Genomic DNA, 12,167 nt, shown 5'->3' on the forward strand with positions numbered 1-12,167 from the left:
GGAGAGCCGGGCTTGGTTCCCCAGCCACAACGAGCAGTAAGAGACCGACGACAGGTCCAGCGCAGACCCTTCCCGAGCAGCGGCGGCTGGAGCCGACCGACGGCGGAGAGAGAGCCGAGCAGCGTCGATGGGGTAAGACAGGGGTGAAGAGCGCAGGGCGCAGCCGGGGGTTGAACACCGAGCGGCGTCGAGGAAAATAAAACAAACCAAAGAGAGAGAGGGTAAGAAACAGCCGGGTTCTAGACTGAGCGGCGTCAAAAAATATAAAAAGAAGAACGCGCAGAGCACAGCCAGTGCTCACGGGCTGAACAGGGTCCACGGGGCGAAGAAAGGGCAGACGCCATTGAGCCGCGGAGAAGAAGGAAGAGCGCGGGAGACGTCATTTTTAGAAGCCGCAGCGGAGAAGAAGGGTGAGCGCGGGAAGGAAGGAAAGCGCAGGAGACGCCATTTTGTGCGAGCGGAGAAGAAGGGGAAGCGCGGGAGGCGCCATTTGTGATAGTTAACGCACACCCAAGGATGCCGAAGAGTGGCAGTATCTCTACATTCGACAATGAAGTCGAAGATTGGGCGACATATGTGGAACGTATTGAGGTGTACTGCAGGGCGAATGAAGTGCCAGATGCTAATAAAGCACTGGTTCTGTTAAATTCCATGGGTGCAAAAACTTATGGGTTACTGCGAAATCTAATAACCCCAGAGAAGCCGGTAAACAAGAATTTTGAAAGCATAGTAGAAATCCTACAGGACCACTTAAACCCCACACCGCTGCCGATAGCAGAACGATTTAAGTTCCATAAAAGGAACCAACACAAAGACGAAAGCAATGCTGAGTACCTAACGGAACTGCGCAAGCTATCGAAATACTGCCAGTTTGGAGCGGGACTAGCAGACACGTTAAGGGACAAGTTTGTGTGTGGGCTACAAAGTGAAGGAACCCAGAAACGGCTTCTATCAGAAAAGGACCTTACGCTGGACAAAGCCTTCAGTATGGTAGTATCACACGAAGCAGCCGCAAGGGGCGCTGCAGAGATACAACGGAGACCGCAAGAATATGGCACCAATGAAATGTCCTATGGAACAGGGAAGTGCTATCGCTGCGGCAGAACAACACATGACCAGAAAGATTGTTGGTTCAAGGACCAAGTGTGCAGACAGTGTGGGAAAGCAGGACACATAGCAAGAGTCTGCAGGTCTGGGAAGAAAACCAACAGTAAGAAATCTCCACAGGAGAAGTACAAAAAGGTACACCAGGTGATGGACAGTGGTTCAGACGAACAGAAAAGTGACACAGACTCCGGAAGCAAGGAGCTGGGTTGTCTGAAACTACATAAGGTGACCGAAATGGAGGATCACCAGACTATCTGGGTTACACTCAAGATAGACGGAGTCCAAGTGGAAATGGAATTGGACACAGGGTCAGCTCTAACAGTCATAAATCAAAGAGACTACAAGCGGCTATTTTCACACATACCCTTGAAAGCTACAGAGATTGTCTTGAAGACGTATACGGGGCAAAAAGTCTACCCCAAAGGAAAAATAAGGGTGAAAGTGACATATAAAGGCCAGGAAATACCTAAAATGGATATATATGTATTGCCAAATGGAGGACCACCACTGCTAGGACGTGAATGGATCCGGAAGATACAATTAGATTGGCATTCCATACAGGCACTGAAGGTTGAGGCCAAAAAGGATGACGACATCACACCTGGACGACTGTCAAAAATGCTAACTGACGCAAAAGAAGTGTTCCAGGAGGGACTAGGAACACTAAAAAGAATAACAGCAACAATTAAAATAGAGGAAAATGCAAGCCCAAAGTTTCTGAAGGCCAGACCAGTGCCTTATGCAATCAGACCAGCTGTTGAAGCAGAGCTGGAAGGGTTGGAACGTTCAGGAGTACTGTCCAAAGTGGACTGGAGCGAGTGGGCTACACCCATCGTCCCTGTAATGAAGAGGTCGTTGAGTAATACGCCTGGGGAACCAAAGAAAGTCCGCATCTGTGGGGATTTTAAGGTGACAGTGAACCCAGTCCTTCACACGGTTCAATATCCGCTTCCACGAATTGAGGATATTTTCGCCTCGCTATCTGGAGGTAAATGCTTCACCAAAATTGATCTAGCCCAGGCGTACTTGCAAATGGAGGTAGAAGAAGCTTCGAAACATTACCTTATGATGAATACTCATAAAGGCCTCTATCAATACAACCGGCTGGTGTTTGGAGTAGCCTCGGCTCCGGCTATCTGGCAAAGGGTGATGGATCAGGTCCTGCAAGGGATTCCAGGGACCCAGTGTTATTTGGACGACATCTTGTTCACGGGCGAAAATGACGGTGATCACCTCGCCAACTTGGAGAAGGTGCTCACCAGATTAAAGGAGTATGGGCTACGAGCTAATTGCCACAAGTGCGAGTTTTTCCAGAAACAGATCTCGTATTGTGGCCAGGTCATCGATGAAGAGGGGTTACATAAGTCCCCTGACATGATTGAGGCAGTAGTCAAGGCTCCAGCACCGGAAAATGTGTCACAACTGAGGTCGTTCCTCGGGCTGGTAAACTACTACCACAAGTTCTTACCAAATTTGTCTACGGTATTACACCCGCTGAACACCCTACTGCAAACAGGGGTACCATGGAAGTGGGATGACGAACGTAGACGAGCTTTCCAGAAGTGTAAGGAATTGATCACATCAAAAGAGGTGTTGGCCCATTTCAACCCAGCACTACCTATTCGTTTGGCATGTGATGCATCACCCTACGGTATTGGAGCGGTGCTGTCGCACAAATTCCCAGACGGGTTGGAGAGGCCAGTAGCCTTTGCGTCTCGGTCACTAACCTCAGCCGAGCGCAACTACGCCCAGATTGACTGGGAGGCCCTCAGCCTAGTATGGGGAGTAAAAAAATTCAACCACTATCTGCATGGGCAGAAGTTCACCTTGCTGACTGACCACCAACCACTTGTCTCCATCTTTAATCCTAAGAAGGGCGTTCCAGTGATGACTGCACAGCGGTTACGAAGATGGTCCCTGTTTCTAGGGGCGAATCAATATGAAATAGAATATAAAGGCACGAAACAGCATGGGAACGCTGATGGGCTATCGCGCCTGCCACTGCCTACTGTGGAGGAAGCACCAGCAGTGGACCCTATCGAGATATTTTATTCGTCGATAATTGAACGATTGCCAGTAACAAACGCGGATATAGAGAAGGAGACCCGCAATGATCCGACGCTGTCACGGGTATATGAATTGACGGTGAGGAGATGGCCAACACATGGCGACTCACTGTTGCCAGCATTCTCATCCAGAAGAGAACAGCTGTCAGTATGCCAGGGGACAGTGATGTGTGGATCCAGAGTGGTGATTCCACCCAAGTTAAGGGAGAGAGTGCTAAATGAGCTAGATGAAGGTCATCTGGGGGGAGTGAAAATGAAAAGCCTTGCTAGGGCTTATGTGTGGTGGCCGGGAATCGATCAACAAATCGAAGACCTAACTAAGAGCTGCTTAGGATGCCAGAAGGTCCAAAATGCACCACCACATGTCCCTCTACACCCATGGGAGTGGCCCTCCTCTCCATGGCAATGGGTGCATATTGATTTCGCTGGTCCATTCATGGACTCAATGTTCTTAATAGCAGTGGATGCTCATTCAAAGTGGCCTGAGGTGATAAAGATGTCTTCAACCACTACAGAGAAAACGATCGCAGTCCTACGGACCATATTTGCCAGAAACGGTTTGCCAGAGCAGATTTGCTCTGATAATGGACCACAGTTTGTGTCCGACGAGTTCCAAAAATTCATGAAAAGGAATGGGGTAAGGCATTACACATCCGCCCCGTATCATCCAGCCACAAATGGATTGGCTGAGAGGTTCGTACAAACCTTTAAGAAGGCGATAAAGGCCATGTGCGATGATGAAATTCCACTACAGCATAAGATGGACAATTTCTTATTAGCCTACCGAAACGCGACACATGCAGTTACCAACCAGACCCCGGCCATGATGTTCTTTAACCGAAGGTTGAGATCTCGTCTGGACTTGCTCAGACCAAATGTGCGAAGAAATGTGCTGGAATTGTTTGTCCTCAACATCAATGAGAAGCCGACAAGGAGCTTCAATGTAGGGCAACCAGTCTTGGCCCGTGATTATCGATCAGCGAAGTGGCAACCCGGAACGATATGTACAAGGCAGGGGCCATTAATGTACACAGTGGATGTCGGGGAGAACATTGTGAGACGCCATGTCGATCAGATCTTAGCGTCACAGGAACGCGTCAACCCCATGTCTCGAGTACCTGGGGATGAACCCGACATACCGATAGCCTCTACTTCAGACCCAGTAGCAGTGGAACCCGATGAACTACCCGATGAAAAGGGGTCAGAATCACCTCTGCATCAAGAACAAGAACCTCTGGAAAGGCGCTATCCCGAAAGGGTCAGGAAGCCGCCCCAAAGACTGAATCTATAAATGGACTTTTGTTGTTTAAAGTACATGTTGAAATGTTAATTGTTATTTGAATATTATGGGTATTACACTACAATTCCTCCCCTTTTAGATTAGTATGTGCCTTTAAGTCAGAACTACTTTTACAGCTCCTGTATACTGTAAGTACCGGCAGTGACCACATCGGTATATAAGCTTTGCGCCTGCCTCTGTACCCCCAGTCTAGAGACTACCCTCCTCCAGTAAAGACCTGTTATTTGTTAATGTACAGCATCCGTGTGATTATTTAATAATAGCATATCCACTGAACCACGGATCCAACATCATCCTTGATTTTAACACAGTGGGGCTGTAGGGAAAGGGAAACTGTCTAGGGTGGTGTATTTGGAGCTTAGAGGCAGCAAGAAAGAAATGTTCAACTGGCACAGATTATGATAGTATGAATGAAATAGAGAAAGACAACACAGGTAGTGATGGAAAGACCGGTTGGAGTCTAGAGGTGAGTAAGGGATCACCTATCGGATGACAAACTGTTTATTGTATCCTGTAAGAGGGTCCTAGAAGAGGCACTCCAAATATGGAAGCAATATTTCTGCTGTTTTTGACTTTATCTTTAGGTCCTGCTACACCTAGTTTCATTGTAATGGTTGCTACAAAGTACATGAGCATGTTAGAGTTGACTTTTGATCTTCATTCCCTTCTTGTGGATAACTACCGTATCTCTAGTTAGTAGCATCCCTAGATGGGCTAGTTGAGATTGGGAACTTGGTGTATGGGAAATCACAGGCATAAACCTATATCCTACTGTTCTGCAATCCAGCACATTGTGCCACCAGGCCAGTCATTTCTAGCTGTTGCTATTATCATTTACTATCGAAGTGCAAGTCAATCATTTCTGAATCAGAGAATTTTAGAGTATAATGCGTGCCTTTTCAATTAACTGTTAAGTGTACAGGAAAACACTTATGCTGCAACATGAGCTGAAAACGGTTATTGCTGTAAGCTCTACCAACCACCACAAGAAGACTACATGAGCTTTCAATCCAGATCATTTTAGAAGCAGATAAGAACTTAATGATTTGGAATGGGATTTATTATATTGTAATATGATGCTTTATAATTTCTTTTACATGGATCATCAGATTGCCAAATCACTGCTTTACTTTTAATTGTGTAGTATGTGCATTTTCTAAATGAGAACATTATCAGATTATTAATGTCTACTGCCGTGAGGGGAAAGTAATTCATTGGAAACAGAATGAGATAGTTGAGTTGTTTTAATTGGTCTACTGCCATAAAGTGGATGAACCCTTGATTCAAGCACTTGCAGTTGCTTGGAGTAAATTAAATTCCTAAGAACGATTTGGACACTGCAAACTCAGAGACTGCAGAAGGTGGAGAAGGAAATAGCCTGTGGCAGGTACAGAGCACATTGCAAGCAACAGTTATTTAGTCATTACAGCATTGGAGGCTTTAAAATATTCAATACACAAAGTTTCTTCGTGTTTTTTAAGGTTCATACCCTACCTACTTCTTCCCTTGCCTTAGTGTATCCTACTGTAATTGGGAGGAAGGGACTGCATGGGCGACTGTTATTCCAAGAGATGTGACTGAAACAAGGCAGGATCACACCAATGATTTCCTCCCCTTTGAATGGAATGCATCCCTTACCCACAGTATTCAGCCTAGTGACTTAGCTGAGAACTGACTGGCACGTGAACTTCTGATGACCTTCAGCTTGGGAAGCAATAAAGCAGTTGAGGTGCTGTACCAGGCTTCTCCATAAAATGATTCTAATACACAATCTGTCATTAGCTTTGTGATTGGTCTCTGTAAAAGAAACAGCTCCAGTACATTCAAGTTATTCATTATATTCATAGTTCTGACTGATCTGTAACTGTTATTGATTCACATGACTAAAGAGACACCTTATTACTCCTTGAATTCAAGAAAAATTTGACTATGCATCGTATGCTGTTAAACCTATGGACTCAAAATTCCTGGGTTGGGAGTTGGAAAACAATGGCCCAGAAATTAGATGGGGGGCTTGCCGCGCGTGCAAGCCCCCGATCTGCACTCACCCTGCGCGCTGACATCTGAAGCCCGGGCCTGCTTGCATTTCCTGTCACAGGCCCGGTTCAGATGTCAGCGCGCAGTGCTTACCTGATCCAGCAGCGTAGTTAGTGCGATGTGCCAGCTGGGATCAGGTGAGCACTGTGCAACCAATCAGGGGAGGGGAAGGTTCATTCATGAGTTTGAGAGTAAGAACTGTCAAACTCATGAAAACTACGGGGGCCCAAAACACTATTTAAACTTTAAATAAAAATTTAAAAAACATCCCAATCATTAAATTAAGTATAAATAAGTTTAAAAAAATAATTTAAACAATAATTTTTTTTTGTTGAAAAAAATACATTTTTAATAAAAAGGATCTAAAACTAAACTTACCTTATTGTAGATTCTTTAAAATAATAAACCTGTGGAAAAAAAATTCTAAATTGCACTAAAACACCACTTACCTGTAACCTCCTGAAACGCACCCCCCCCCCCCAACCCCCCCCGTGGAGTGCTGGCTGCGCTCCAAGAGCCCAGCACTTCTCGAGTGCCGGCCTCTTTTGCCTGCACTCCCGATCCCCGGGGGCCCAGCTGGGCCCCAGGTCGCGCTGCACAAGGCCCCTCCCCTTTAAAAAGGGGAGGAAGGCCTGCAATACCACGGCGCGACGTGCCGCAGCGTGTGGCACTGCGGCATATAACACTGCAAATTGACTCACAGTGCCCCAAGAGGGATGTGGGGCGCTTCCAGTAGCGCCCCGCTTCCCTCTTGGGGCGCAACCACTCAATTTCCGGCGCGGGGAGGCTAATTTTTCCGGGACGCTACTTTTAGCCACTTGGGGCGCTACTCAATTTTTAGCCCTAAATCTCTGCGACAGAGAGCGAACCAGATATCCTCTAGGCCCTCCGAGATGCTGTCCTGCATACTTCAGAGTCTGGTAGCCATCGACCTCTCCAAATGGTCCTCTAAGACTTGCAGTCCTTCACTCAGTGCCTCCACATTGAATTAGCTGACTTGCCTAGATCTCTCATGAAGCAGGGGAAGGATGTTCCAGTGTTCTTTTAATGTGGGGTCGGGGGGGAGCACTCCTTTAAGGAACGCCTGTTCGGCCGTATGTAGGCCTGGTTATTCTGAGTGCAGCCGTCACCAGCTGCCTCAGGGCAAACCAATCCTGCAGTGGGGGCCTCAAACAATATGCAAATAGGAGGCCTAAAGCCAGTTTCAGGCGTGAGCACTGCATGCTGAATTTTTGGCCTTTACCAATATGGCGGGCGGCGCACTTCGAGCTTATAATGAGCTTGCGCTTTCTGCCTGCCATATTGTAGGCTTAGGAGGCCCTTTAGTCCCTGAAAAATGGGTGTTGCACGGCTGAACTTCTAGGCCCACACCCCAAGCAGGGGGTGGGGGGAGGGGAGGCGGGAAGAGCTGGCAAGTTTTATTGGCATATCTACTAGTGAATCATTGAACCGGGAGGAAGTCAATGTCACAGCCCCTTCCCCTGGCTGGGAATACAGACAGAAAGTTTGTATGTTTGTATGCAAAGACAAAGGGACACATGGGCAGTGAATCAGGATTTAAAACAAGAGGCTGTGAGCTCCAGGCCTGAAGCTAAAATGCAGGACGTTAGTTTTTGCAGTTAGATTATGCCAAAAACAATTAAGTCAGCCCATGAAAGGGACTGGACAAGTGGTTTATTATTTTTCTCCACTTTTCGAGGAGAGAAGTAAAATTGAGTGAAGTAAGTAAAATTTTCTTTGTCTGTTACTGTGTACATTCGCGTGCTGTCTGTAAAATAAACCAACTTAATGATCTGCATCTGGCCTCGTCACACTAGCCCACCATTAAAAGATTTGAGAAGTGCATACAAGATCATGTGCAAAAGGCAGAATATCCAGTTAAAATCACAAGAGGATCTGATTTTTACACACTTGGGTTACACTATCACATAATTAGATATTGGGCAGTACAGGCATACTCCTGAACATAAGACCCATGGGCCGCTTCCAGGAGTGACCAATGTCGATGTACCCAAAAGAATATCTAAGGCAGACCCAAAAACTTGTAACGCATCCTACAAACTCTATCAACAGTAAGAAAAATGTTGAGATAAAAGAAAGACTTGCATTTCATGACCACAGGACATCCCAAAGCACTTTACAGCCAATGAAGTACTTTTGAAGTGTAGTCACTGTTGTAATGTAGGAAACGCGGCAGCCAATTTGCACACAAGCTCCCACAAACAGCAATGTGATAATGACCAGATAATCTGTTTAGTGATGTTGATTGAGGGATAAATATTGGCCAGGACACTGGGGAGAACTCCCCTGCTCTTCTTTGAAATAGTACCATGGGATCTTATACATCCACCTGAGAGAGCAGACAAGGCCTCGGTTTTAACGTCTCATCTGAAAGATGACACCGCTGAGAGTGCAGCACGTCCTCAGTACTACTAGGAGTGTCATCCTAGATTTTAGTGCTCAAATCTCTGGAGTGGGGTTTGAGACACAGTTTAAAATTTTTTCTGAAAGTTTTTTGAATCAAAATAATGGTGATTTAGCTGTCTAGATAACCTGGAATGCCAAACACCCAAAAGTTATTCCTCCTCCTTAGCTTAAACAAATTATCAATCTCTGTAGAGAATGACTTATATCTTTTTCTAAGTATGAAACACTAACCTTGAACATTATAAATCATTCATCGCCCTCACAAAGTTGCATCTCCACTATTTTCTCTGCCAGAAAACTCGAGGAATGGGCGGATGCAATGGCAAGATTTAATAGAAATATTAATATGTCCAATCTATGATAAGAGTGGCTGACCTATCAACTGTAACATAATTATTTGTATTGAAGCAAGACTAAAGACACATGGGGAGTCCATTACTACTTTTTACCAGCCTTGCTCACCTGTTTCCTCGCATTTTTTATTACATTTTACCCACAGAAAGAAAAGTACACAATAAATTGGAATACCTTTTGTTACTTATTTGAGTGCTTACTGTTAAGTTGGATTTCATTTAAGTAAAGGGATGAGTTTACTCAGTTATGTGGTTTATTCTCTAGTACTGTTGGTGAACACATCTTAGCTGTGAATTGCTGGTTTTGTTTAATAAAAAAGACACAAATCACTGCAAAACTGGCTTAGTGCATTGTGTGGTCTCCATCGTTAGAGAAAGGACACTCTCTTTGGACTGTAGAATTAGTTGAAGATGATTCATGTACTTTTTCTCTGTGTAGTAAAATTTGAACCATGTTTATAAAGAATGCATTCACAATTTACTTCCCAAAACATCTTAGAAATTAGTTCAGGATGAAAAAAAGGTCTGAAGTTGCAGTCTTTTGAAGAAGAAATCTGAACTTTAAGGTTGTGGTTGCAATTAAAAGCATATCTTGCAAAAAAAAACACTTTAAATGAACCACCAAACAAATACTAGAAATTCCAGGGGTGGGGGAGAGGCAGAGTGCATTAAATAAAAAGCGGTACGATTCTAGTTGGAGGAGTACTTGGATCTGTAAGGTTTCCGTCCCTCTAAAGCTCCCTGAGAAATTGCACTCTAGGAGGGGTAGATGCTTCTTTTCCCTGTCCCTGTAAATTTCAGAAACCACTTTAGGGGCATGTCCAGGGCCTTTCTTGAACTTACTCAGGAATTCCACCCAAAGTTTCAGGTGTAGGTTATGCTCTGGCCTTAAAAAAGCCCCTAGCTGAAAACAAATATAATTGATGCCTATGGGAGGACCCCAAACTGTTTTCTAAGACTACTCTGTCACCTACAAAATCTTGAAATAGCAACATTGGTGGAGCTGAAGGCAAAAATCAACCATGCAGTTATGGATGACAAACCAGAGGTAAAGATAAGGCCCTTGGTGACCTACATTTATCCAAAGAATACATATGTCCCACTCTCAATAAAGATGGAAAGGCTACTGTGATTCAAAATGGAAAGATCCTAAGTAAGTTGCAGAAAGAAGAGGACGTCAAACTAATGGCACAGTAATTCAGAGCTCTGCACTTTTTCCACTTTTCAAAATCCACAGCGACAAGCTACAGCTTCCAGAGGATTCATATTAATAAACAAGCTTATCCATAACATAAAGTCCACAAAATCATAAGAAAGAGATTTATGTCAGCCTCAATAGGAAAATAAAAAGTACTGTCAAACTCTCCCACCTCTGCGCCTTTCACACATACAGCATGAGGGGTAGTTTAACACTCTTCGATCGGCGGGAAAGCAATTAAAATGCAGCGGCTCCATTCCAACTGATTGTCCCAATTTAATACCACTGGTTATGATGGCGGATGATGCGCCCACCAGGCCTCCAGCTGGAACCTCACTAATAAATGCAAATCAGGGTCATAAGAACATAAGAAGTAGGAGCAGGAGTAGGCCATATGGTCCCTCGGGCCTGCTCCGCCATTCAATAGGATCATGGCTGATCCGAACCTAGACTCACGTCCACTTCCCTGCCCGCTCCCCGTAACCCCTAATTCCCCTATCAGCTAGGAAACTGTCTATCTCCGTTTTAAACTTATTTAATGTCGCAGCTTCCACAGCTCTCTGAGGTAGCAAATTCCATAGATTTACTACCCTCTGAGTGAAGAAGTTTCTCCTCATCTCAGTTTTGAAACGGCAGCCCCTTATTCTAAGATTATGACCCCTAGTTCTAGTCCCACCCATCAGTGGAAACATCCTCCCCGCATCCACCTGATCAAGCCCCCTCACAATCTTATATGTTTCGATAAGATCGCCTCTCATTCTTCTGAATTCCAGTGAGTAGAAGCCCAACCTACTCAACCTTTCCTCATAAGTCAAACCCTCATCTCCGGAATCAACCGAGTGAACCTTCTCTGAACCACCTCGAGAGCAAGCATATCTTTTCTTAAATATGGAAACCAAAACTGTACGCAGTATTCCAGGTGTGGCCTCACCAGTACCCTGTATAACTGAAGCAAGACTTCCCTGCTTTTATACTCCATCCCCCTTGCAATAAAAGCCAAGATTCCATTGGCCTTCCTGATCACCTGCTGTACCTGCATACTAACCTTCTGTGTTTCATGTACCAGGACCCCCAGATCCCTTTATACTGTAGCACTTTGCAGTTTCTTTCCATTTAGATAATAACTTGCTCTTTGATTTTTTCTGCCAAAGTGCACAACCTCACACTTTCCAACATTATATTCCATCTGCCAAATTTCTGCCCACTCACTTAGCCTGTCTATGTCCTTTTGCAGGTTTTTTATGTCCTCCTCACTCACTGCTTTCCCTCCCATCTTTGTATCGTCAGCAAACTTGGATACGTTGCACTTGGTCCCCTCCTCCAAATCGTTAATATAGATTGTAAAGAGTTGGGGTCCCAGCACTGACCCCTGCGGAACACCACTAGTTACTGATTGCCAACCCGAGAATGAACCATTTATCCCAACTCTCTGTTTTCTGTTAGATAGCCAATCTTCCACCCATGCCAGTATATTACCCCCAATCCTGTGATTTTTTATCTTCTGCAGTAATCTTTTGTGTGGCACCTTGTCAAATGCCTTTTGGAAGTCCAAATACACCACATCCACTGGTTCCCCTTTATCCACCTTGTTTGTTACGTCCTCAAAGAATTCGAGCAAATTTGTCAAACATGACTTCCCCTTCATAAAACCATGCTGACTCTGTCCGATTAAATTATGC

The sequence above is a fragment of the Somniosus microcephalus genome, chromosome 14 (genome assembly GCF_052327205.1).
Source record: "Somniosus microcephalus isolate GS21.2 chromosome 14, FLI_Smic_1.0, whole genome shotgun sequence".
Classification (NCBI taxonomy): domain Eukaryota; kingdom Metazoa; phylum Chordata; class Chondrichthyes; order Squaliformes; family Somniosidae; genus Somniosus; species Somniosus microcephalus.